General features: G+C 38.0%; 1 protein-coding gene across 3 annotated transcripts in view; it reads left to right on the forward strand.

Moving 5' to 3' along the window:
* The window catches only part of CNTNAP2 (contactin associated protein 2), a 909,905-nt gene that overhangs the window by 238,217 nt on the left and 643,941 nt on the right, over positions 1 to 27,747 (forward strand). The window contains exons 1-2 of one of the 3 annotated variants that reach the window (XM_025147596.3): positions 20,119 to 22,844; positions 23,849 to 23,951. The exons of the other annotated variants lie outside the window; for them this stretch is intronic. The gene's annotated coding sequence lies outside the window, so the exon portion shown is untranslated. Of the gene's footprint in view, positions 1 to 20,118; positions 22,845 to 23,848; positions 23,952 to 27,747 lie in introns of those variants that run through there. 3 annotated transcript variants of the gene reach the window in all.

The following is a 27,747-nucleotide window of genomic DNA, read 5'->3' on the forward strand; positions in this document are numbered from 1 at the left end:
TTCAAGAAGGTCAGGAAGACTGAATTAAAGAATATTTTTCCAGAGGCAAAACATAGCAAGGTCAGTGAGCATGATGTGTCCAGAGTTACACTGCACTAAGGATTAGCACAAACTGTACAGGAAATATTGTTCACTGTAGAGGAAAAAGTGAAAGATCAAGTGAGCACTTAATTGAGAATTATCTTCTATAGAACAAAATAAACAGTGATCTCTAGGGTAAGAATTACACAAACATGATTTCAAATGTTTATAATGAAGGTTAAGGTAACTAGAGGCATCTGTGTTTGATATGATGTTTCTCACCTTTAGTTAGATGTGATTACAGCCATGGATTGGTGTTACTATGCCTCGAATCAGAACAGATGATGCAAAAACTGTCTGCAAAAACAGGCACTGGTGATCTAGAAAGAAACTGTGGTGTTTTGTGGCAGCTATATCTTGTAAAGGTTGATAAGACTAAGGCCAAATCATAGAAGGGTGAGAGATGGGGTAAGCAGGATGTATATCATAACTCCTCCAAGACTTGGCTTTCTTTGTCTTTTGGTCATTGTAATGAGCCTGCAGAACTGTCCTGTGTGAGAGGTCTCCACAGAGGAAACTTTTTCATCTCTATTTCGCTTTACAATTCTCTTAAACTGTATGTTGTGTCTGGAACATAAAAGAAGCAAGAGATGTATAAAGCCTTGGTAGATCACATATGAGAAAAAAACATCGTCTTAACACTCACTATTGAATCCCTATACTATAACAGAATAATGTAATATAATTATCCTAAGTGACTTGGGGTGATCTACTTTCTAATGTGAGAGCTGGCAAACACTCATCTCCTCTTCATGTAACCATGTAACCTTGTCTGTAAAAAAAATATGAAAAAAGTTATATATTTTTGGATGAACTCTTTGGAGCATATAAATTTTCTCATTCTAATAAGGTCAGTGGAAGTACTATTCAGGTAGAAATGTTTGAATAAACTGCCTAAGACAAACTTCTATCCTTGCTGTACTTGATTATTGGTATTCCTATAGGCTGTGATGGTTATACTGCAGTGGGTACAGAGATCAATGTACATGTATGTGACTTAGCAATAGTGTGTAAGAAATGTGGTTTTATCTCTCATTACGCCTTCAAAAACTTTGAAATTAATGCTGATTTCAGCATCACTGCTCAATTCAAGGCCTCAAGCACTTACCTTTTAATCACTATTTGAAGAACTCCTTTTTCACCTTAAGAAATATTTTTATGAAGGTGGAAATTTCCATGGTTTCTGCAGGCAATAAAAAGTTGTTAGAACCAGGGAAGGGGGGAGATAGGAACTAGGGTAACACTTTTGGCAGCTTTGAGGAAACCTAATTTCTGGGAACTTAATTTGTACAAGCTGATAGGAACTCCTACAGCAATCCTTTAAAATGAGAACCTTGTTAGCTAAAATTCCACAGCAGTCAAAGAAAACTGTTAATCAGCTCATCATTGAAGATAAGATCCCATTTAGTCCTGTGAACACTTGTATTCCCATTTGGGATTCCAGTTCAGATTTGTATAATACATATCCTTGTACTGCATTAATTATAGACTTCTGTCAAATGCAGAAATATAACTCTGCTATGATAGAATGATGTAATACAAGATTAAGCTCTAAATAATACCATCTTTTGTTTTTCATTGGGAAGGAGTCACATGACTTTACCTCTATTGGTCATACAACTAAGGATTTTTCTCTGATGAATGCAAAACGTAAAATGCTATATCCAAAGATAAGATCTGCAGAGTATAAGCACAAACAACTTCAGTTGCTCAGTAGGATACAGAATTTCCCCATTTAATATAAGAGAAAATTATATTAACATAAAAATCAATAAACATCTTGTTATGCACTCAAGGGAAAAATCATGAGAATAGGTAGCACATGCTATGAGATTTGAAACCTGGCATATCCAAAATGTGTTGGATGAAGGTGTGAAAAGAGATTTGAGAAAAATTATCCTCTGTGACTAGTATGCTTCAATATTTTTGTTAGTCTATATTTTAATAAAAAAATAATTACGATAGTCTCCAAAATAATCAATATTCTAACTCCAATATCCTGATATATTAATTTTTGTATGTAATTTTTTGCACATTCATGTAATTATTGTCATTGTAATTTTGACATAGTGATATTTTTCTCCAGGGAAAAGAAAGACATATTTTCAAATTCTAACAGCTTAGCATATATGTGAATATGTGATCTTATTTCCTGTTAGGGAAGGGATCTTACTTCCTATTAGGAAGATGATCATTTGTAGTCATTTATGTCTAAAGTGATATAATCTGCAGACATTGTAGAGATCTATATCAAATATTAGGAAGAGTGATCATTAGAACAACAACAAAACATCCTCGTCTGATATGTGAGATTAGAATAGCGTTAATAGAATGAATTTAAGTTCAACAATACTATGACTTTGAACTAGGAGATATCTTTTTTAAAGCTGTCCACAGTTTCATAGTCTTTTTCTAACATGTAACTCTAGAATTCCTCTTCGTGAAATAACCATTCAGATCTCCTTCATAAAGTATTTTCAAAGAAAATCCATAAAGAAAAGAACCTTATTGAGGACTAATGCTATATAAGAATTCTTAGCTTGAATTCTATTTTCTATTAATGCTAGTAGAACTAAAGAAGAAAAGTCAGATAAAAGACCTTGGGGAGAATTCAGGGAAAGACACTTGATTTGAAAATTCTCTTTGCTATCCTTGACTTGAATCTGTTTATCATCAATTTCAACATTGAGACATTCTTTTTCTACAGTTTTGAATGAAGATTGAGACTATATCAGTGAAGAAGGATTAGAGGTTGACTAGGACTTTTTTATATCTAACTGGTTAGAATGCTAGACTACTTTTTTTTTTTTTTTAACTTCTTCAGGTTGCTCAAAGCCCCATTCAACCTGGCCTTGAATGCCTCCAGAGATGGGGCATCCACAACCTCACTGGACAGCCTGTTCCAGTGTCTCACCACCCTCACAGTAAAGAATTTCTTCCTAATATCTAGTCTAAATCTTGACTCTTCCAGTTTAAAACCATTTCCCCTCAAACTGTCGCTACATGCCCGTATAGAAAGTCCCTCCCTAGCTCTTCTGTATGTTCCCTTCAGGTACTGGAAGGCTGTTACATGTTTCCCCTGGAGCCTTCTCTTCTCCGGGCTGAAGAGCTCTAGCCCTCTCCCCTGAGAGGACAGGCTTGCCTTGTTTCTCTTATTCCATTTTTTAGATAAAGTCATGAGAATAAATCCATGTATTGTTGGCTTGGAAAACTAAGCTTGTAACCTTGAGGTAGCTGATTTTCAAGTTTTTGACCCTCTCTTTAAAAAAAGTTTTTTAAATTCACAAACTGTTTTCATCCCTCTTTTATTTTATTCAGAACTGCAGCTGAGTTAAAAGACAGTGGCAAAACTTGACCTAAAAAGACAATGAATGAACATCATAGTGAAAAAAAAAATGAACAAATCCACTGAGATGGTTTCTGCCATGTTTATGTTATTTTTATTTTGAAATAAGTACTTAAAATTTGAGCCAGCTGAGATCTATGCATGCTTTTATTGTTATCCTACATTTATTTACTTGTATTATGTGTGTGTAACATCTTAGGTGGAATAGAAATTGATGAAAAAGAGAAAGCACATTTAAATGAAGAAGTACATAGTTAAAAAATGATACATACAAGTCCAAATGACAACTTTCCCAAAGTTCCTACCATAAATTTGTAAATAAAATTTGTGTCAAATGAAGAAAAGGAAATAGTTATATTAAATTCTGTATCACCTGTGAAGGCCATTGTTCAACACTATTTTGTCCCTTAGAAAGCAATTTCCTGCTCACCATTTTCCTCTTCCTTTCTTTACCTTTTGTTTTCCTCTCTGTCAATCTCCAGAAGAAAAAAAGAACTATCCTCCACCACAGTCCTTAATAGAGCTGATCTACTGATAGCTCTTACTAATATATTCCTTGAGTTGTTCATAAAGTCAAACTTGAGTTGTTATAGTTAAATATGACAAAGTGGCTTAAATTATTTTGAGACAATCATAATATGTAAGTTTAAAGATGCTATCCTAAATTCCTTATCTGCATATTCTTGTTACATAAACTCAAGGAATTTGCATTCAGAATGAACAAATGCTGCTTCATTCAGGCTGAGATAAGTCAGTACTTGTGTGCTCCATCAGACAGACAGTCTGGACAATGAAGTCTTCTCTTTTTTGGAAAAGAAACAAGCAGTTACGATGATTGTACTTTAATTCAAAGACTCACAGAGTGCTTTGGTGATGTGGTCTGTAATTGCTTAGTATTGCTGTAGTTGATGTTCAAACACTTGTATGTTGGCTGATCCATTTGTCTCTAGAGGTAAGAAAACAGTTCATTTTCAATGGCCTATTTATTCATAGCTGTTTTGAGATTGCTAGCAAAAGTAACAGTTTTGATTCTAAGGACAGCTGTACATTAAGACTTGACCTGAAATCATTGTTTTTTCACGCATATTCACTGAACAGCTGATGGACATTAGTTCGGAATATATTTGATTCAATGCTTGGCAGGGGATCAAATTGTGCATGTGGAATTATTAGTACTCTAAATCATTCAGTTGTCAGGAAATGGATTTTAGGAGCTTTTACAATTATTTGGAGAGGGAGAAAGAATAACAATCTGAGAAATCAGAGGTTTCATCTGCTGCTGTTGTATGTATAGATGAGAAATCCTAGAAAAAGCTGTTTTAATCATATCCTGTAAGTTGAAATGTAGCACATTTTTACTACCTATTCTTATGGGGAAAATATATTCAGTACTGTACCATACCATCACAAAGTACCAGGAACAAAAACCTGCAGAAAACTGTCTCTGTGGTCTAGATTTTGAGAAAATTACCTAGCAAGACACTTCAATTTCAAGACAAACCTGACGTTGTGTTCATGGATTGCTTAGATTCTTCTTTTTCTTCTTTGTGTGCATCTCCATCTAAAGTTTACAAAGAAAAATAAGACCTGCTGTGATGCGAGCCCCAAAGGAAAGATATGCTGCCTCAGTAATGTAACAAAATATCAAGAAATCATTTATTGAGCTACTCGTGACTTCAGTGGCTGGTTATAATTTGCTTTCCTGTCTGACAGTGTGTGTTTGTAGATCAATTACCTCAAGTGGTCTTTGGAACCATAAGGTCATTTTTCATATTTGACAGATACTTCTCTGCAGAGATGTCAAGTTATAAGCTTTTCTTCCAAAACTTTATAGATATCTCAGAAAGTAAAGAAAAGAACTACATGGTGATAGTGAGTCTCTCCAAGATTTAGCTTTGCTAAAATGTATTCACATAGGTAATACAATCATTAAACTGTAGAAAATAGTTTTTTGGGGAAGGAAAAAAAAGTAGCCTCTAGCCTCTTTCAGGTTGATCACTGCTAATTCTTATGAAGACTTTTATTCAAATATCAGTCTTTTAATTTTGATTGCATCCAAGTGGACAGGACAGTTTCAGAACTTCAGCATCTTTTATCTCAGTGTCCAAGAATTAATAGTTCTTCTGGGAGGAGTTTAGTCTTCAGTACTGGAAACAGAACTTATGAACATCAGCATGGCTTGATTTCTTCTCAAGAATTTAATGCTACAACATGTTATTACTATGAATTGTGTAGCTGGAAGGGAAAAAAGGAGTTGAAATCAGAAATGTTAAGCAGATGAAATTATTTAATACATAAAATTATTATTATGTTACTTTAGGTATAAAAAAATAAGGCACTATGCAGACATTAATTGTGAAATGAAATATATAAGGGATAGTAAAATTATGTATGGTTAAGTTATATACAGGAAGATAAAACAATATGGTAATTTCCACTTTATAGGAGAATTTCTACTTACAACTGCTCTAAAATCACCTCTAGTCAGTAGCAGTTTTACACAAATATGCTCACTGGTTGCTACAAAAATAATATCGCCACTGCTGAAGCTCACCACCCACCACCTCTTTATGCTAGAATTCAGTCTCCATAAAAGTTCAGCAAGCATCCACAAATGACACTGGGTACATATTACAAATGGAAACCTACTACATTATATTGCAGTGGTAAGAGAGAAGCTAGAGTGTATCTATTGACATAATACAGATATAAAGTAGTGCTTCAGTAGTGACTTAACAAGATTCAAGATGGCTTGATACACTTACTTATACTTACTGCATAGGCTGTAGGGTAAACACATTTCTACAGGACGCCCGCCTGTTGAGTCACAAGGCTCAGAATGGAACCCTATTGCTTTGATCACAGAGGTAAAGAGCATAGGTGCAGCTGAATCTACTCCTAATCACAGGTTTGATAAATGTCTTATGTCTAAGGGATTACATGTGAAAGGTTGGGGAGGCCCTTGCATAGAGTCATGAAGTTCAAAGTGGATCCCCTTGCTTTACCAGAAAGGTAAGGAGCATAGATGCAGCTGAATCCACTCCTGGTCTCAGACTCAGTCAATGGATTATGTCTCAGAGATATGTGCATAATCAGATATAATCTTAGCAAAGTTAACAAAGATTACAATCAATCTAAGATATTATCTTACTGAAGCTAACAAAGTTTCCAAAAAAATCTAAGATGCTAACAAATTCTAAAACTATAAGTCACTTACCGAGAACCTGTATCAGTTGTATCATCAAGTCATAAAGGGATCTCTGTGTAGGTGTAGCTTCTAGAGTCATCCCTGCTCAAAGAGATGTTGTGCAGCCAGATCCCATGTAGGAGAGCTTGAAGGGGCTCTTGGGCTTCTAATTGTTTATGGGGTAAGCTGTTTGATTCATAGTCATAAGTTTCTTTTTAAATGCATGCTCAGTTGATCTTCAGTTGCTGAATCAGGTATCTGCTATCAGTTCTTTCAACCCCCAAGTCTGAGACAGATTTGTGATTCTTAATATGTTTTAGTATGAGTGTTATCATTAGTGCTGCTCATAGACCAACTGTACAAGGCATGGTCTTCAAGGTCAGGTGAAAGAAGAGAGCTGGGGGAAGGAAGGTGATGGTGGGGAGCAGGGGGAGCACACAGTCATAGTGAAATGCTTTCCACATGGAATAAATCAATTACACTTTATAGGTGCTTTATATGCACTTCCATGTCAGGTGATATTTTGTCAGACTGACACTCCACTGCCATCTGTCACATGGCAATGAATGTAACAGGAACTGGTGAGGTGGTTCAGCCTTTACTGCCATACCATCAACGTAAGGGGCGTATCTGAGCCATATCTTAGCAATTAGGACTGGCCAAGATGGATGGGCCCAAAGCTACTGTTGAGAAATCAGCACTTTCTGTTTTTAGGATTTCTATTTTATTTTGGACTGGTTCTCAATTGACATAATGGACCAAATAATCATTATTAGGGGGCAGCTTTCCCTGTAGATCAATCTGAAAGTGAATCAATTTGTGTACCATGCCACAACATAAGTGGGACACTTCTTGAAAAGTGACTGATGTGAATTGAAATTCAAATGTAGACCTTCCCTAAAAGCAGGAAAATTGGAAATACTGAAGGAAGAGGCATATCTGAAAGTTGCATCTCTCCTTTATGTAGAAATAATTGTGTGTCTGGTCTCTCCTGTGTCTGGTAATTGCATGCCAGTTTAAATCCTTTCTTCAAGGTAAATACAGGTTTCAGGTCTTTCTTTCACTGCTGCAAGGGAAGGAGTAGATAAGTGTCATTAATATGAGATATTGCCAAATAGATTTATTTACAAAATTGAAAAGCCTTTCTTTTTTGCTTTTTTTTCTTTTCTTTCCTTTTTTTAATCTTTACCTTTTGAATCTGATTTTTTTTTTTTGTAGATTTGTTTCTTCTGAGTTTTTTTAAACGTTGTTTGTACTTACACAAAATTTAGTGTCCTGATAGTTTATATACTCATAAAAAGTTGGAAGTCTTCTCTGAACAGCATTTTTTCTAAAACATTATCATTTCTCTTATGATAAAATGATCAGGACACTTAGGTATAATTCTAGGAACGGAATTCTTAAACAAAGAAATACCCTCCTTTTGGAGATGAATCCAATCACAAATTTCAAAATGATTTGAAGGCTAAATCCTCAAAGATCAATATTTCTGTTCAGTTGATCAATTAGTCAATTGTTAAGCTCATAAATTATTTCTGAATTTAATCTCCTGAATGGAGAAAAAATCGTGCAGTTTGCACAAGGCTTAAAAGATATATTAAAACCTAGTAAGTATTAATAACTTCCTTAACATTGAAGTCTTCCCCAAAATTTCTTTCATGGCTAGAACTACCTTTGCTACTAAAGCAAGGAGACTTTGATTTATGACAAGTGGAAGTTTTAGTTCAAATGTTTAATGCTCATTTCCCTTAATATCACCTGAAATTTGCTTCAGAGACAATTTGTAGCTAAAATATTATATAAAAAAGTTCCTCTTGAGAATGTGAACAAAATGCACAAAGATGGTGGCTTTCCACAAGGTGATAAAATTTTAAAGTGGAGTGTTGTGCAGAAATTGCACATTAAAGTTTCTTTTGGATCCTATGCAAAGTGATCAGAAAGATTAGCAACAAGGACATTAGAAAGAATGGCTTCTGAGAGGACAGTGAGGCAACAACCAGAAAAATTTAAGTATGAGGGAATGTAGTTAATTTTGTTCATGTTTTCTTATTTTATTTTTATTCAATCCTTGCTTTCTTCAGGTTGATAATGCTTCTATGTACTAAAAAGGCTCAGATTTCAAGAGAAACTAAAGGCCAAACAAACAAAACATTTCTAATAAGTGAAACTTATTTTTTCATTCATTTCTGCTTTCTTTGGTGTATTTTTTTTTTAATTTATATTTCATGCTTCAATGTCTTCTCATAAAGATGACTAACTTGGTTTGAAAAATCACTGAACATTCTGTATGTTAATGAAATAAAAGCAAGATGTCTTCAATTTAAATATTGGACTAGTATTGCAATGACTCAGAGTTCAGTTATGCATTTTTTTCTATGTGCAATTAACCATCAGTCCTGCCTTTTTGTACTTTCTAGCTTGTATAACATCCACTTCAAAGCTCAAAACTTTATATGTATGTAATCATTTTATTTTAAAAATTTATAAAGAATACATTAAGTATTATATAAGGTTTTAACATTATCTACTTTATTATTATTATTATTAGAATGTATATCTTTTGCCCTCTGTATTTTTCCTGGTGGAGACTTTTTTGGCATAATACAAAAAATATTGCTTGTAACTTCTGCTCATGCTGAGTATAAAGTCAACATGGACTGGTTACTGCCAGTATCAATGTATACTATTGATTTATGAAGGAAGGAAGCTGAGGGATATTTGTATTGTACTATGTTAATAAATAATGACTTATTAGGACAGCATCCTGAAGCTCACTGGTGAGCAGTCATTTGATACAAGGGTCATATTGCTATTCTAAATGTACCGGCTATCTAACAACTGGGAAAAATACTGTTGCAATATGTATAAGAGCAGTCCTAAACTCTGCCTTCTGGGATTTGTCCTCTTCTGAGGTGGGGAGGTGGCGAAATAGGAAGCAAGCAGCATTTCCTCTCTGTCATCTCTCTCCAGGAACACTTCTCCATTTCTCCAGCAAAATGATGAGAAGCTCTATGAACAGGGTGCCTATGCTTACATGGGAGCCATCACGTGTGAGGACAGGATATCCTGCCATCTTCACTAATCTAAGATCAGAGGGAGAGAGTACAAGATCATCTTCTCAATATATCTTTTGTCACATGTAAAATTCACTAGAGATCACCAATCTCATTCTTCTTTGGAAATTGAAGTTAGAAAAAAAAAAAGCACATAAAAGTTTTCAGCTCCCAGATGGAAAAAAAAAAAATATTTTAGTAATGTTTGTCTTTTTCATAATACTGGTTGTACTCATCCTTAATAAAACCAATATTTAATTAATCAGAATTGATTTGAGAAAGATTATAAAAGCCTCCAAGGTCATAACTTGGAAGTACTCAACAGGCAGTACAAAAAATGTTCCAAGTTGGAAGAAATTTGACTGCTAGAGCTATATATTTTAACTCATTTTTTGAATCATCAGAGAATTTGTCAACACTGTCAGCTAATGTGGCCTTACAGAGTACTGCTCTGTATATCCATTAATTTCAGCAGTTACTATCTCCTTAAAATTCTTGAACTGTAAATACATTGGAACACTTGAGTGATGGAAAATAAATATAAAATCCTGATATTCCCTGGATGATTTCTATTAGTGGAGGTTTGTGTTTTCACACTACTGTCAGATATACAATATCAAAATGTGGTGGGACAGCACAGAGACCTGTTAGGTAGAGGATAATACCATCTATGGACTTACAAAGCTGTAGTAATACCAGTGTTTTCTTTTATAGAATCATAGAAACTCTGGAGTTGAAAGGGGCCTTTATATGTCATCTAGTCCAAATCCCCTGTAATAAGCAGGGACATCCACAGTTAGATCAGGTTACCCAGGGCCTGATCCTGCCTCGCCTTGAAAGTCTCCAGGGATGGGATGTCCGCTACATCTCTGGGCAACCAGTTCCTGCGCCTTACCGTCTTCACTGTACAGGGCTTTTTCCATATATCCACCCTAAATCTACCATTGTTAAGTTTGAAACCATTTCCCCTTGTCACTATAGAACCTGCTGAAGAGTCTGTCTACTTCTTTCCTGCTGTTCCCCTTTAGAATCATAGAATCATAGAATTTAGATACTAAAAGACTTCTATCAGGTCACAGAATCATAGAACCATAGAATCATAGAATCATCAAGGTTGGAAAAGACCTCTAAGATCATCCAGTCCAACCGTCCACCTATCACCGATATTTTGCCACTATACCACATCCCTCAGTACAACATCTAAATGTTTCTTGAAGACCTCCAGGGACGGTGACTCCACCACCTCCTAGGGCAGCCTGTTCCAATGCCTGGCCACTCTCTCAGAGAAGCATTTCCTAACATTCAGCCTGAATCTTCCCTTGTACAACTTGACGTCATTTCCTCTCATCCAAGGGAGCAGAGGCTGATTCTCACCCCACCACAACCTCCCTTCAGTTAGTTGTAGAGAGCAATAAGGTCATCCCTTAGCCTCCTCTTCTCCAAGATGAATAATCCCAGCTCTTTCAACCTGTCCTTGTAGAAGAGGTGTTCTATTCCTTGGATCATTTTTGTGGCCCTCCAACAGATCTATCTTTCTCCTCTACTGAGGACTCCACATCTTGCAGTACTCCAGGTGAGGCCTCACTAGTGCAGCCTCTGAAACTGATACACCTGAGGAGGCTGTTTTTGTGATGGAACAGAATTACTGTTGAAAATGAGATGAATACAAGGAAAATGTAGCAGTACAGTAGGTATGAATGCATCAAAGCTAATAATAAGACTGTCACTGTTTAGGATTGTCAGGTTCTTTGTTTAAATGACCATCTGATATTTCTGACACATATGACCTATTTTAGTAAATTTATTTTCTTTGGTCAGTTTCTAGCATGTAATCTGTATGCCTTGCATAGTTCTAAATCTCTGCAGTTCATCCTTGGTAATTAATCCTTGCTACTGGCTTTGGTGAAAAAAACTGTAGAATGAGTAACAATGTTAATAGTATAGTATGACACTACAGAATAAGTAGACCAGAAGAAGAAAGACAGATAGTTTGTACTGCAACAATGGCCAAATATTTACATTTCTTGAAGTGATGTGCAGAGCTGAGGAGTCACCTTCTCAGTATGAGGGCTGAGGCTGGAAGATTGATCTTTTTCTATAAAGTGTGAGCGAGACTATTGCTGACACAAAATGTTGTAAGTGAACACTGTTCTGCTTTTGTTTTACGCATAAACAAATTCTGTCCGTACATGCAGGCTGGCGATAATTTAATTCTTGATTCAAGTTGGCAGTCTGCAGATCATACAGAAAACTCACTGTAGGTCAGAAAGCTTATCTGAATGGAAGAAATGAATGCTTTGTGTTGCATCATAGCAGATTCAAGAACTCTGATGAAACATTAATGAAATAGAAACACTGCAAAATTGTTGCATAGAATTCCAGGTGTTCACCATGCAAATAATATTTGCCTTGAAAAGAACTACAAATGAAAATATAAATGTCAGTTGTTCTGGCCCTGTCCAGATAGTTCCATGACTAATGGGGTGGAGGGTCCACAGACCCAAGCCCCAGGAAAGAGGGAGTGGGGAAGATAGGGAGATTGGCCTAAGCAAGGGAAAAAAACAGTGGCAACGAGCTAATGAGAAAACCATTTTACTAAATATAATAGTGGAAAGTGAGTGTCACAATCCAATTCTTAGGAGGAAAAGAAGGTTCTGTTAATATACGTATACCTGACAGTGAGATTAAGACAAAATGGGTCAGATGTTAGCCCAACTAGTTTATTACAAATCCTAGTCATTTCGGGAGATGGGGAAAGGGAAGGTAGGCAATAAAATAGAGATAGGAAATAAAAGCAAGGAGTCTTTGTAGAAAGCAAGAGAGAGATAGTCACCACCATGAGTCCAGCATAGTTCGTAGTTCAGGCATTGATCTTCAGTCGTGATGGGTCGTCAGGGATTGTTGTTCAGTTGACAACAACCATGACAATGACAGTACAAACTTATTTATAAGTCCAAAGTGGTCAAGTCAGCTCTCTTTGAAGTGAAAGCTCAAACCCAAAGTGGTTGAGCCAGCTCCCTTTGGAATGGCAGCTTCTGGCTCTGAGATCTCAACAGAAACTCCTTTGCTCCCATCTTCTGTGCCTTGTCAGCAGATAAGAGGGAATAGGGAGCTACCCACCCACATCCTATTTTTCACAGGATACAATGCTATCATTCCCCAGTTCTCCCATACCAAGCTGGAGCTTTTTGGTCACAGGCCAGATCTTTCTCCAGTAAACACTCCTGAGCACTCTCTTTGGAAGGAAAACAACTCCAAATGAATGCTTTCAAATGTGAAATTGTCCACACAGTGATGTTGATTGCCACATGGCAACACACACTTCTCGTCTAAGTCAGAGTCTTATCGCAAGAAATGCCTCAGAAAGCAAGCTTTGAGCCAAAAATCAAAGAAGGTTTCATACAAGTTCTCACACCCGTAAGTCCGTATCATGTACTGCAGGGACCAGAGCTGCACACAACGTTCCAGTCATGGCTCACTGGTGCTGAATAGAGAAGAAAGATAGCGTCTTTTTAACTGTTGTCAATGTTCTTCCCTCAATCCAGGATGCCATTTTCTGCTTTTGACACAAGGGTGCATTGCTGGCTCATGGTCAGTTTGATGTCAACGTGGACCACAGGGCCTTCTGTGTAAAGCTGCCTTCTAACACCCAGTGTATACTGGTGTTGGAGTTATTCTTCCCCATGCAATAGGGCTTTGCATTTTCCCTTGCTAAACTTCATGAAGTTCCAGCCACCCCATTTCTACAGCCTGTCAAGGTCTGTCTGTTTGTTAGCACATCTTTCTGGTGTATCAACCATTTCTATCAGTTTTGCATCATCTGCAATCTTTCTGAGTCTGCCTTTGTCGCATTGTCCAGGTCACTAATGGTGATGTTAAACTGAAGAAGGCCGTGCAGTTAGTTAAGCACGATTTCCCCTCTGTAAATCACTTGTTTTCTAGGAAGATTTTCTCCATCACCTTCCCATGGACTAAGCTATGCTGACTAGCCAATACTTCCCTGATCTTCCTTCTTTCACTAACATGCTTATGTGCATGAGCCATAGCCAATGAAACAGAAGTGTCAGAGGTCCTATATGTTGTTGTCCCCAAAAAATAATTCCTAGAATTTGATACTGTCAACATCAACTTTTCTATTAAATGAAAAGTGTTTTTAGTTTAAGTGTTTAAACTTTTAGTTTAAGTGTTTTTAGCAATTAGTGTTCTCTCATTCAGAATATTGCGTGTTAACTCTTCACTACACTCAGAAAAGTCTCAAAACAAAAGTTAATATATTTATAACGTCATTCTCTTTCCCTTTACAATACACTATTTTTAATCAGTAGAACAGCTGCCCTAAGAGAGATCTGGGCACTTACTTTAGTGTCCTATGTTGCAAAATCCCTGCAAGCTGCCCCAGGCAGCAGCAAATATTTCTGAAAGCCCTAAAGCAATGCAGTGCATCAAGAGATAATTTTAACAATCCCTTCTAATTGAAATATGGTTAAGTGAGCTCCTGTGTCCCCTTAAATAACTATGCCTCCTCTGTATCTGTGACCTAGATCTGTCATTATTTTAGTAATGAACTTCATGTCAGTGGTTGCTCCTGGGCAAAATGTGCACATAAAGAAATTCCTGTATCCCAAATTAACTTATTTCCACATTTTAATCATATATGCAGCTAACAAAACACGTCTGTAAACATAGTATTTTCTTAAATTGGAGGAGTTCTTTGAATTTTGGACTAAGTTTGTGAAATTGAGACAAAAATAAGTGTGGTCAGTTTGTTTGTTTGTTTGTTTGCTTGTTTGTTCTGTTCTGTTTTGTTTTGTTTTAATGATTTTACAAATTAATGACTAAGATGTAATGAACATTTTAAAGAAATGAATAGCCTTAGCGTCTTTAGGACAAAGTTTCGTTATACTTCAGTGTATGCAATCTTCATTACCTTCTCTGTCTTAGATTCTTTGAAGTAGGATGATTTGTCACCTAAGGTTTGACCTGACCTTGATTTACCAGATTCCTGAATACCAAAAAAAAATCCCCTGGGGTAATAAAAGAGGTCTAGCATCCTTACCTACACAGATAGAAGAATATGGTTTCAGAACCATGAAATCAACCTTCACATATTTTTTTTTTCTGAGAACACTTAAACAGATATTTCAAAAAATATCTTTCCAATTTTGTAAATGAATGAACAAATGAAAGGGATGTACTTTTCAGTAAACATCAAGGGGTACCTACCATATGGCTTTTTTGTCAACATGAGGCAAAACACAGACCATTATTTTTGACCATTCTGTTTTTCCATCATTAATTATAAATATAACTCATGATACTATCTGCACAGCATATTGCAAGCCAGCTACATTCTGGATTTCGTACTTACAATCTTGATCACAGATGTGCTGGAAATATGCTGTCACACCACCCTTCACTAAAATGTGGCACAAGATCTAGAATTTAACTTGGAACATTTTTATTATTTTTCTGAGAAAACATAATGTTTGTGTCCTTTTTTTTTTCATAAGGTCTTTTAAAATAAAATATATTTCAGACATATTATACATACAGCTATCAATGGAATACAAAACACCAATAATCCTGATTGCATTTTTTTGTTGTGTGGAAAAATTCCACAGAGCCAGCCATTCTATTTTTTCCTGTTGAGATTGCTAAAGTAGTTGAAAAGTTGACTGCATTCATCTGTGAAAGAAGAGAAATTCTCTTCCCTTTATCCTTCTCACAAAGACAAAAGCATTCATAGCAGCAAAAAATAATCAAATGAAGTACACTAGAAAGTATTGCATTAAAAATTGAAACTTTTTTGGCCTTTTGCAGGGATTCATACTGAAAGAAAAGGAATTAATTCAGAGAAAATGAGAAAAGATCTCTTTCTTCCTATTTTTTAACTGTAAGATAATATCCATGTATTCCAAGAGGAACTTTAAAGAAAGGTTTATTTTTATACATTCCTTATTATGTGAGGCAGAAAAGTAAAACTGATACCTTTGTTTTGGAGCTTTTCTTTTCAAGGAACTTGGAAAAAAAAATTAAACTTAAATTCCTTCCTTTGTTTCTGAACATTGTAATAACTCTAATTTGTCACAGTTTAGGAGGATTTAATCCCTGATAGACCAGACTCTTGGTCTATTTGCAGAGTAGATGGTGTGATTTTTGAAAATAAGTATTTTGTGTGACTTTGGCCGTGTGAAGAAAGACTGTGTTCCTGTTCATGACGGACAGATCATAACCACATTTGCTCTGTGTTCCTAAGTCTAGTAAAAAGAAAAAAAGTAAACACACCTTACTGTTATGGATTTAAATTTTCCTGCTCTAGTGGAGTTACGCACCAGGAGATTTTCATTTTCAGGACATAGTCAAAACTTCATTGAAGACAAAATGTGAACCCTTGACCTAAGTAGATCCAAGAACTGGCAAGACTGGATAGAAAACTTCTCTGATAACAGTGTGGGCTTGTTGGAAGAAAAGTGAGAAGACAAACAAAAAAGTTCAATTACAAATTACAGAAAGAATCAATGGAAGGGAAATCTTTCACTCTCCACAATCCACAAGACAGAAAAGAACCTCACTTAACTAATTTTATAGGGATAAATGGTAATCAGCTGAGTTATCTAACATTCCCACCTAGTGTTAAGTTGTAATGCCTCGCAAAATGAGTGTCAGCTTACCATGAAGTGTTTTAAATTCTAAGAAAAGGAAAGAAATAATGCAAAATAGAGGACATCAACTTTTTGTTCACTTGAAGTAACAAAGACAGAGTATAGACATGCTAGAGGCTGTAATCCATAAGAGTAAATAAAGCACTAACTGAAGGCTTCAGAACAAAGAGAATCTTAAATAGTTAATAAAGGAAAGTTGAATTGGATTAATTACTGAACAAATTTCAAATCTAAATGTCTTGCTTTTAAGACAAAAATAATAAAATAGTGAGCTGAAAAGTCAATTTGTCACATAAGAGTTTAAATATAATGACATGAAAACATATTTTACCTATATTTATCATGTGTTTGAATAAAAACTGTTTGTATGTGTTCTTGACTGATGACTAAGTAATACACTTGTCTGTAGTTAGCAGTAAATTGTTTGGGGTTGAATTTGATGGATTTTAGTCTCTGAGAATCTTTTCAAAGTAAAAAAAAAATATACAAAAAAGTATTCTCTGTGATCGTTGCCAAAACGACAGTGAACTAAACTTTACAGCGGGAAATTGAAAAATATTGATTTGAATCTGAGCTTAGAAAGCCAATCTAAACATGTTATTGATCTTAAATTCACGTTCATCCACCTGGAAGGATGGGACTGCTTGTTTGATTACGACTGAAGATTTCTTTCTCAGGCATAAATATTTCTTCTATTAAAATGAATGCATTTTCTATATCATTAGCAGTTGAGAGTGCAGGCACCCTGGGCTATGGAGAGTCTAATGGCAATGGAAGAATATTAGTGCAGGCTGTTGTCATATGGAGAACTGGAAATGCACCAGTACTACCTTTAAATGAGATTTAAGACACTGTTCTTCAAGATTTGAAGTGTCAGAAAAATTGTTTATTTTAACAATGCATTTGAAAGTATTATTCTCCATGCAGCAGTCACAAACATATCATTTGAGAGGAAAAACACAGTTTCTTTACCTAAGTAAAAGAATACAGTTTGTGAACACAGTCTAATGAGCAACTTCAAAGATATATCACCTTGCATATGCAGTTTCAGCCCTCATATATTTGCAGTGAACAACTGAATCAAGCTACTCTGCTTGAGGAATTTATTGTTATTTTTACTATATTATTTTTTCTAAATCTAGAACAGAGGAACTTGGGCACTTATATTGTCTGACTTGAACGTGAGCCAAAGCACACAAAGAACAATCTTTCAGAACTTCATGAAGTATGAAATGTAGAATCATAGAATCATTGAATGACCAGGGTTGAAAAGGACCACAACGATCATCGAGTTTCAACCCCCCTGCTGTGTGCTGGGTCGGCAAGCATGAGACCTGGCTGCCCAGAGACACATCCAGCCCGGCCTTGAATGCCTCCAGTGATGGGGCATCCACAACCTCACTGGGCAACCTGTTCCAGTGTATCACCACCCTCTGAGTGAAAAACATCTCCCTAATATCCAACCCAAACCTCTCCTCTCTCAGTTTAAGACCATTCTCCCTTGTCCTATCACTATACACCCTTGTAAACAGCTGTTCCCCTTCCTTCAAGTAAGCTCCCTTCAAGTACTGGAAGGCCACAATGAGGTCTCCCTGGAGCCTTCTTTTCTCCAAACTAAACAAGCCCAGTTCCCTCAATCTTTCCTCCTAGAGAGGTGCTCCAGTCCTCTGAACATCTTAGTGGTCCTCCTCTGGACCCGCTCCAAGAGCTCCACGTCTTTCTTGTGCTGGGGGCCCCAGGCTTAGATGCAGTACTCCAGATGGGGCCTCACAAGAGCTGAGTAGAGGGGCGCAATCACCTCCCTCTCCCTGCTGGCTACCGCTTCTTTAATGCAGCCCAGAATGCAGTTGGCCTTCCAGGCTGCAAGCACACACTGCTGCCTCATGTCCAGCTTCTCATCTACCAGGACCCCCAGGTCCTTCTCTGCAGGGCTGCTCTCAAGGAGATCATCCCCCAGTTTGCATAAATACCGGGGATTGCCCTGACCCAAGTGCAGCACCCTGCACTTGGCCTTATTGAACCTCATTAAGTTTTCATGGGCCCACTTCTCCAGCCTGTCCAGGGCCCTCTGGATGGCTTCCCTTCCTTCCAGCGTATCAACTGCACCACTCAGCTTGGTGTCATCTGCAAACTTGCTGAGGGTGCACTCAATGCCATAGTCTATGCCGTTGTTGAAGATGTTGAAGAGCACCGGTCCCAAGACCAACCCCTGAGGGACACCACTTGTGACCGGCCTCCACCCTGACACCAAACCATTAATCACAACCCTTTGGCTGCACCCAGCCAAATAATTCCTAATCCATCAAACAGTCCATCCTTGAAATCCATACCTCTCCAATTTAGAGGGAAGGATGTGGTGAGGGACCATGTCAAAGGCTTTGCAGAAGTCCAGGTAGATGACATCCACCGCCCTTCTCCCATCCACTGAAGCCGTCACTCCATCAAAGAAGGCCAGCAGGTTGGTTAGGCATGATCCGCCCTTGGTGAAGCCATGCTGACTGTCTCCGATCACCTCTTTATCTCATATGTGCCTTAACATAGCTTCTAGGAGGATCTGCTCCATGATCTTACCAGGCACAGAGGTGAGGCTCACTGGCCTGTAGTTCCCTGGGTCTTCCTTTTTCCCTTTCTTAAAAATGGGAGTAATGTTTCCCTTTTTCAAGTCACTGGGGACTTCACCAGACAGCCATGATTTTTCAAATATGATGGAGAGTGGCTCGGCAACCACATCAGCCATCTCTTTCAGAACCCTAGGTTGGATATCATCCAGCCCCATGGACTTACACACATTCAATTTCATGAGGAGGACTTGGACTTGTTCCACCATTACAGTGGGACAGAAACTACTCCCCACATCCTCACCTAGAAACTCATGGTCCTGGCAGACATGGGAAGCCTGATCACCCATGAAGACTGAGGCAAAGCACTCACTGAGTACCTCAGCTTTTTCTATGTCTGAGGAAGCCAGATCCCCATTGCCTTTCATCAGAGGGGTACACTCTCCTTGGCCTATCTCTTCCTGCCTATGTACCTGTAGAACTCCTTCTTGTTATCTTCCACATCCCTCTCCAAGTTCAGCTCCATCTGTGCTTTGGCTTTTCTAATCCTATTTCTACACACACAAACAACAGCCCTGTATTCCTCCCAGGACACACAACCCTGCTTCCACCTTCTATACATTTCCCTCTTTTCTCTCAGTTTAAGCTGCAGGTCCTTGCACAGGCACAACCGTCACCTGTGTCCCTGGCTCGACTTCTGCTGGTGGATGGATAGCCGTTGCACTCTCTGAAGGATGTACCTAAAGAGCTGCCAGCTCTGTTCTGTACCCATGCCCTTAAGGACTGTTTCCCAGGGGATTCCACTCAGCAGTTCCTTGAGCAGCCAGAAGTTTGCTCTCCTAAAGCACAGGGTCCTACCTCTGCTTTTTGCCAGGCCCGCATTCTTCAAGATCACAAACTCCACCAAGGCACGGTCACTGCAGCCCAGGCTGTCTCCAATCTTAACCTCTCTAACACCCTCCTCTGCATTAGTGAGCTCCAGGTCCAGTAAGGCTTCACCTCGGGTTGGTTCATCTATTACCTGGACCAGGAAGTTGTCCTCAACAGACTCCAGGAATCTCCTGGATTGTCTGCCACCTGCCATGCCACTATCCCAGCAGATATCTGGGTGGTTGAAATCTCCCATCAGGACAAGAGCCTGTGAGTGAGACACCCCCTGCAGCTGAAGCAAGAAGGCCTCGTCCACAGCCTCCTCCTGATCAGGTAGCCTGTAGCAGACCCCAGCCACTAGATGCCCTTTACTGGACCAATCCTTGATTTTTACCCACAAAGTCTCGACCTGATTGTGGCTGTTCCTCAGACACAGCTCTTCACAATCTATCCACTTCCTAACATAGAGGACAACCCCGCCACCCCTGACACCCTGCCTATCCCTTCTGAAAAGTCTGTAATCCTCAAACACAGAGTATTCCAATTGTGGGATTCATCCCACCATGTTTCCATGATAGCAATTAGGTCATACTTTTCCAATTGTGCCACAGTTTCTAGCTCCTCCTGTTTATTTCCTATGCTGCATGCATTGGTATAGAGGCACTTCAGCTTGGCTATTGGCCTCGTTGCCTTATCAGAGGAGCCTTCCCTAATACCTCCAGGACAAGTCTAGTGTTTTCCCTTACCACCTTCCAGGGTGACAGCATTCCCATGTGCTTCTCTGTCACCCAGTACACCCCCTTCCCAGATCATATCTAGTTTAAAGCCCTGGTAACCGGACCAGCCAACTTGCTCCCAAGAATATCAGTGGCCCTTCTAGTCAGTCGGCTCCTATCCATCATCAGCATTCCCCGTTTCTCAAGGCTGCGTCCCAAGCCATAGTATCCAAGGCCCTGAGTATGACACCATTTGCAAAGCCAATCATTCAGTGTGCCCACCCTCTTCCTTTTGTGTGGGTCCCAGTCACCAACTGAGACAGAGGAGAACACAATTTGTGATCCTGATTCCTTCAGAAGTCTTCCCAAAGATCATCAAGTTTCAACACCCTGCCACAGGCAGGGCCACCAACTGCCAGATCTGGTACTAGACCAGGTTGCCCAGGGCTCCATCCAAACTTCTCTTAAATACCTCCAGGGATGAAGCATCCACAACCTCTCTGGGAAGCCCGTGCAAGCACCTCACCACTCTCTCTGTAAAGAACTTCCCCCTGACATCCAATCTAAACTTTCCCTCCTTGAGCTTAAAACCATTCCCCCTTGTCTTATCACTGTCTACACTTGTAAAAAGTTGAATCCCTTCCTGTTCATAATCCCCTCTTAAATACTGGAAGACTGCAATGAAGTCTTCTCACAGCCTCCTCCAGGCTGAACATGCCCAGCTACCTCAGCCTGTCCTTGTAGGGGAGGTGCTCCACCCCTCTGATCATCTTTGTGGCCCTCCTCTGGACCCTCTCCAATAGCTCCTGTGGAGCTTTTCCTGTACTGGGAGCACCAGACCTGGATGCAGTACTCCAGATGGGACCTCACAAGGGCAGAGTAGAGAGGGACAATCACCTCACTGTCCCTGCTGGCTATCCCTCTTCTGATGGAGCCCAGGATACCATTGGCTTTCCAAGCTGCAAGAGCACACTGCTGGCTCATATTAAGTTTTTCATCCACCAGAACCCCCAGGTCCTTCTCCGCAGGGCTACTCTCAAGGAGTCTGTATATGTATCTGGGATTACTCCAACTTGCACTTTGGTATGTTGAACCTCATTAGGTTCACACAGGCCCACCTTTTGACTTTGTTGAGGTCCAGTTCTTCACTTCACTGAAGTCTGTTCAAATGTTTAGCATCCTGATGAATAAATGGACCACCTGTAAAGTTGTTGATATATCTTATCAAAGTTGTATGTTTGAGAAAATGAAAAGGGCAACCTGTGGTTCTGTCATGGTTTTGTAATTTTGCTATTGGTATTCCACATCATAACATCATGTACGGCCCTGGTAAATTAAAGGGTTAATACTCAAGTTCTGTGGATTGGCAACCTTCCAGATACCTGCTTCTCAAAAGAGAAGAACTGCATATCCCAGAGGACCTCACGGTCAGAGAAGGAAGATACGTCTTGGAAAGCACGTGATCTAAGTCACAGGATCGGGCTCACACTCTCTCTCTGGCAGCCAGGCAGAGGGATGGGTGTGCTTCCAAGCCGTGTGCCTTCATTTAAGTAGGCCTTTCAGTTTCAGAAACTTTCTCTCTCTTATTTTATTTGATTTATTACCCTTAATTTCAATTAGATTGTACTATATTGTGTTATCTTGCATTCCGATATCATAGTAAAATAAGTTTTCCTCCTTAGATTGTTGCTGCTGCTCCATTCTTTTTCCATCTCCAAGCCCAGCTCCTGTTCCCCTACCCCTTTCCTTTTTCCCCTTCCCATTTTTGGGAGCCAGGGGGCCCACGGGCCTTCTGCCCCCCTGTCACGGGCATAGATTGATCTAGATTGATCTAGATAACTCCGTGACAGGTTCATCTGTATGTTCTTGACATTTATGTCTAGCAGTAGGTTAGAATGCCTAAGAACAGCAATGTGTTTGTAAATGTTTACAAATGCATACTGTTCCCATTCCTTATCACAGGTACTTTTTATTAATAGTTTGAAGCAGCTTCCAAAGATCTAGCAAAGAATAAGATGAGGACAATTTTTTCAGATGAAAAAAAAAAAAAAACATTTGGATTTGGCAAATTAAATCCATGAAAAACAGATGGCAACATGTTAAGAATACTTCTGATGAAACATTATAGGCTTTCCTATTGTTATGGTCCATAGTGCACTGAGGAAGAGGCCTTTAAAAAAACTAAAGTCCACAAATTCAACCCTCCTTTAAAATCTTCAGTCTCAATTCCCTATCAAATAATAATTATTATAGTGTTCCTGTAGGATACTATCCTTAAGACATAATTATGATGCCACATATGACTTCCTTAAAAAAAAAAAATAATCCAAAAGCAAAGAACTAAGAAGCTGATCACCTTCGATGCAAAAAGGTAAGTGAACACAACAGCAGTATTGTGCTGAGCCCAAAATAGCTATATGCAGTTTCTAGTTGAATGTGAAACAGATAAGTCAGTTTGAAGTAGTTTTAAAAAATGTCCCAGTCAAGAAATACACAAAGCCACAGCTTTTTGACTGAGAAAAGTCTTAACCATTTCTCCTTTACATAACACATTCAGTTACAAACACACACACACACACAAATCCTAACTGTTATTGGTAAAGACAACACATTAATTACATGAAAATTCCTGTCAAATTCAAGGCAAAGTACATGTTAAAAGGAACTTTTTATCCTTACTTGTAATACAAAAGACTCCTGTTTTAAAATATGTATCCCTAACATGTCAATGTTAGGGAGCAGAGGAGATAATCATATCTTCTGAGTTTAATTTGTGCTAATGCTAGTTACCCTAAACACATTTGACTTCTCCAGTTGGAATATGAAGAGTGATCTGCCCATAACATGCTCAGGAAAAAGAATAGACTACCAAGCACTTGTGAAAAGCAGTTATGGGTTAGCATGTGTTCTCTGGAAACTGGATAAATGCTTAGGGGAATTAGAATATCTCTAATAACAACCAACAGAAATAGAATCTGTAGTGTTTAATTCACTAGAGTATATCTCACACAAGAGCAGGAATCACAGAATCACTGAATTTTAAGGGTTAGAACAGATCTATTGAGATCAACTAGTCCAATCCCCTGGCTAAGTTATGTTCCCCAGAGTAGGCCTTGCAGAAATGCATCCAGGCACATTTTTAATATCTCCGGAGAAGGAAAACCTACCACCACTCAGGGCAGCTTGTTCCTGTGCTCTGTCATCCTCAAAGCAAAGAATATTTTTTTGCATGTTCAGATGAAGAAGCATTCTGTGTTTCAGTTTGGGCTGGTTGCCCCTTGTTCTGGGCACCAGTGAAAAAAGCCTGGTCCCACTCTCCTGACAATTGCCCTTTAAATATTTGGTAAGATCCCCTCTTGATCTTCTCTTTTCCAGGCTGAACAATCCCAAGTCCCAGGAGTACATAAGCAGAAGTTGCCGGAACGTTGTCCCAACTAGGATAAGAGAAGAGCCACTGATGTCATCTATTTAGACTTCAGTAAGGCCTTTGACATGATTCCCCATAACATTCTTCTCTCCAAATTGGAAATATATACATTTGATGGGTAGACTCTTTGATGGACGAGGAACTGGTTGCAAGATTGTACTCAGAGAATAGTGGTCAATGGCTCAATGTGCAGAGGGAGATCATTGACAAGTGGTGTCCCTTGGGGGTCAGTACTGGGGTGGATGCTCTTTATCATCTTCATCAATTACATCAGCAGTGGGCTTGAATGCATCTTCAACAAGTCTGTGGATGATATCAAGCTATGTGGTGCAGTCAACAAACCCAATGACAGGATGCTATTCAGAGAGATCTAGACAGATTTCAGCAGTGGACCGATGTGAATCTCATGAGGTTCAACAAATCCAAGTACAAGATGTTGCACCTGGGTCATGGCAACCCCCACTATCAATACTAACTGGGGGATGAAAGGATAGAGAACAGCCCTGCAGAAAAATACTTAAGGATACTGGTGGATGGCAAGATGAACACAAGCCAGCAATGTGCCCTCACATCCCAGAAAGCCAAATGCATCCTAAGCTGCATCTTAAAAAGCATGGTCAGCAGGTCAAGGGAGGTGATTCTGTCCCTCAGCTCTGCCCTGTTGAGACCTCATCTGTACTGTGTACTGATGCAGAGTTTTCAGTACAGAAGAGATGTGGACATGTTAGGTCATTTCCAGAATAGGACCACAAAACAATACAGGGAATGGAAGAGCTTCCCTGTAAGGACAGGCTGAGAGATCTGGGGCTGTTCAGTTTGAGGAAGAGAAGGCTCTGGGGAGACCTGATAGCAACCTTTCAGTATCTAAAGGGAGGCTGCTAGAAAAAAGGACAATAGAAAATGGTTTCAAACTAAAAGAGGAGAGATTTAGATTGGATATAAGGAAGAAGTTTTTTTTTTTAGATTGGATATAAGGAAGAAGTGAGGCAATGGAGCAGGTTGCCCAGAGATGTGGTGGATGCCCTGTCCTTGGATGGTATTTTAAACATTGACAAAGTTAGGTATTTTTATTTGATTTTTTTAGTTTATTAGTTGGTCTTCAAAGGGTATCATAGGACGCAAATGTAGCTCTGGATAATGATGAAGGAAAATATCAGCTCTTTTTACACCCATTGTTGGCCATTTCAATCAAACTAAAACAGAGACAGCAGACATCCACATTCAGTATTTCTAAAGCACATATGCAATGAATGAAACATACTCATGGCTGTAACAACTATGACAACAATGACAACTGACAAATGCAATTATACTTCCCATGGAGTTTCAGTTTTATTTTTTGCCTATATCAAGTTTATTTGTTCTATTATTTTGAATCAAATGGGATGGATTACTGAATCAAAGAGACAAGGTAGACTGTACAGTGAATGGTGATCTAAAAGCTATTACCATTTCCAAACAAAATTACATATTTCCTGTTTTGTGGATTCAACAGTAGTAAGAGTAGTAATAATCACTAACAAAATAAGAGATTTTATTTATTTCTTTATTTCAGTAAAAGAAATTCTGATAAGCTTCTATTGTTTAGAGAGGTTTTTTTTTGTTGGTTTTTTTTTCAGCTGCTGGGTTGTTTCTTAATACATCTAAAATTCAGTTGTATTTTTTTGCAGAAGACTTTCTATGTTTTTTTGGGGAGTGTTTTATTTTTTTCTTAAGGGCTTAGGATAGTACTTTTATTTCACATGTGTTTTTTAGATAATAGGACTAATAGCCTCCCACTACATTCAAATTGCATGAGTATTTTTTTCTGTATCCACAGCTTCCTATTCAAAATGTTCTTCTGCAAAGTTAGAAGTGTCCTCTGTACCCCAGTCCCCTGATATGACACTGCAGAGAGAAAAGTCATACAAACATATTTGATTTTAAGGATGTAATAAAACATTCTCTCAAGAAAAGTTAATCTACTTAATTTTGTGAATATGTAAGGAATGCAGGTTCAGGTGCTGTATGACGAAAAGCTTTTGCAGTTGTGTTCACATCCATTCTGTGGTATTGCTACAGTGCATTGGATAAAGTCCTCTGTCTCTTTCCTGAAGTTTCACAAAGCAGGTAGACTCCAAAGGAGTCCTACCTGATACTGATAATGTTTTTATTACATTATAATTTATGATGTACTAAAATTTTGTACTTTCACTCTATATGTGTGCATGTCATATATATATGTTTCAGTATGTACACGTACATAGAAAGATTTTTTTCAGTCCTATTCTCCATTGTAATTGTATATTTTAATATTTCATTATGATTGGTTTCAAAAGTAGCTGGGGAGGAATGAGTGGAAAACAAGGAAAATAAAAACAAAATGTTGAGCCGTAGTGTATATTTTTCATTAATACACCCTTCTGTTTTTAAATCATGGAATTGTAGAATGGCCTGGGTTGGAAAGGACCTCAAAGATCATCTAGATGCAACCCCTCTGCTGTGGACAATGTTTACTTACACATCATTAATAATGAAGAATGACTTCAAATCCTTATCTAGATAGCACTAATAAAGAAGTGGCAGTGAGAGCAGTTTGCTAGAAATATTTAAGTTGAATGCCTGTTTTTGTGGATTTCAAAAATGTACAATACATAAACAAATACATTATAAAAACTCTTGTGGTTGAGTAACTCGGTCTTTCTGTGATCATGATGTTTACCATAAAATTTGTAATGATTGCTTCAATCTGCTCCTCACTTTTAATCTTAAATTCTAATCCAATACTACTTTGATTGCAATAATAGCAGCCTGGCATCCAATTTGTAGGATTTTTCTCCAAGTCTTCCTCTGCTGCTAGAAGGTCACATGTGCCCCCAGCATCCTGCTTGGATCACGTGATGTGGCCACAAGACACTGTGGCCTCTTCCACTGCACATTTGTGACAAACATGCTGTGTGGCTGGAGCCAAAGTAGGGGATGAAGGAGGAGTGGAATTAGTACTTCTGTTTTGAAGTATAAAAAAATAATACTTAAAATAATTTATTTTCCCTTGCCAAAATTTTATCATTTAATACCATGATAGTGAACTTTAAAGTCAAGAATTTTCCTTCAATTCGGTGTGAAGTAATTGCCCTTTATTTATCTGTGCTTCTATGCTGATATGAATTTTATTTTCTTTCATAACAATCTCATAGATATTTAAGAGGAAAACTTATTTATTTTGTTAAATGTCAGCATAATGGTTGACAAACTAGTGTTCTTGTATATTTTTGTGCTTCATTTTCTGTTGTTGCATAACTAGTTTTATTTTTCCTTAAATTAAACTTAAATCTTGGGATATCTATATTACAAGTCACTTGATTCACTCACAATTACCTTAGTTTTCACTTAAAAGCTCCTCTTTTGAAGATAGCATTAATTCTGTTTCAATATGTAATCCAGTTTGCTGGTTGACAGTTCTATAATTGCAACAAAATCACATGCTGCTGAGTATTAATTATACTGCCTACCAGAAATGAGTATTGTTTTCTAGATGCATACGTTGAGGATGTTTCTATTTATAGCAGAGCCTGTATTGCATTCTGCATATTTAAAAAGATTAACAAAGATGATTGGTGCAAGTTATGTTTTTTCTTGTATAGTAGCTCATATTAGAAATGTAAATAAGTAAATTAACGTTTGAATTTCATATCTGTTGAAGTAACTCGTGATTAAACTAGAATAAAGGGAAGTCCTTAATTTATCTGACCTAAATATTTGAAAAATCAAAAAACAGTTCTCTCCATTCTAATTTGCATAATTTCAAACAACACGGGAAGAGATTTGGTTTAATTTTTTTTCTTTATAAGAAAAACAAACATTCTGA

This window comes from Gallus gallus, chromosome 2 (genome assembly GCF_016699485.2).
Source record: "Gallus gallus isolate bGalGal1 chromosome 2, bGalGal1.mat.broiler.GRCg7b, whole genome shotgun sequence".
NCBI classification, from domain to species: domain Eukaryota; kingdom Metazoa; phylum Chordata; class Aves; order Galliformes; family Phasianidae; genus Gallus; species Gallus gallus.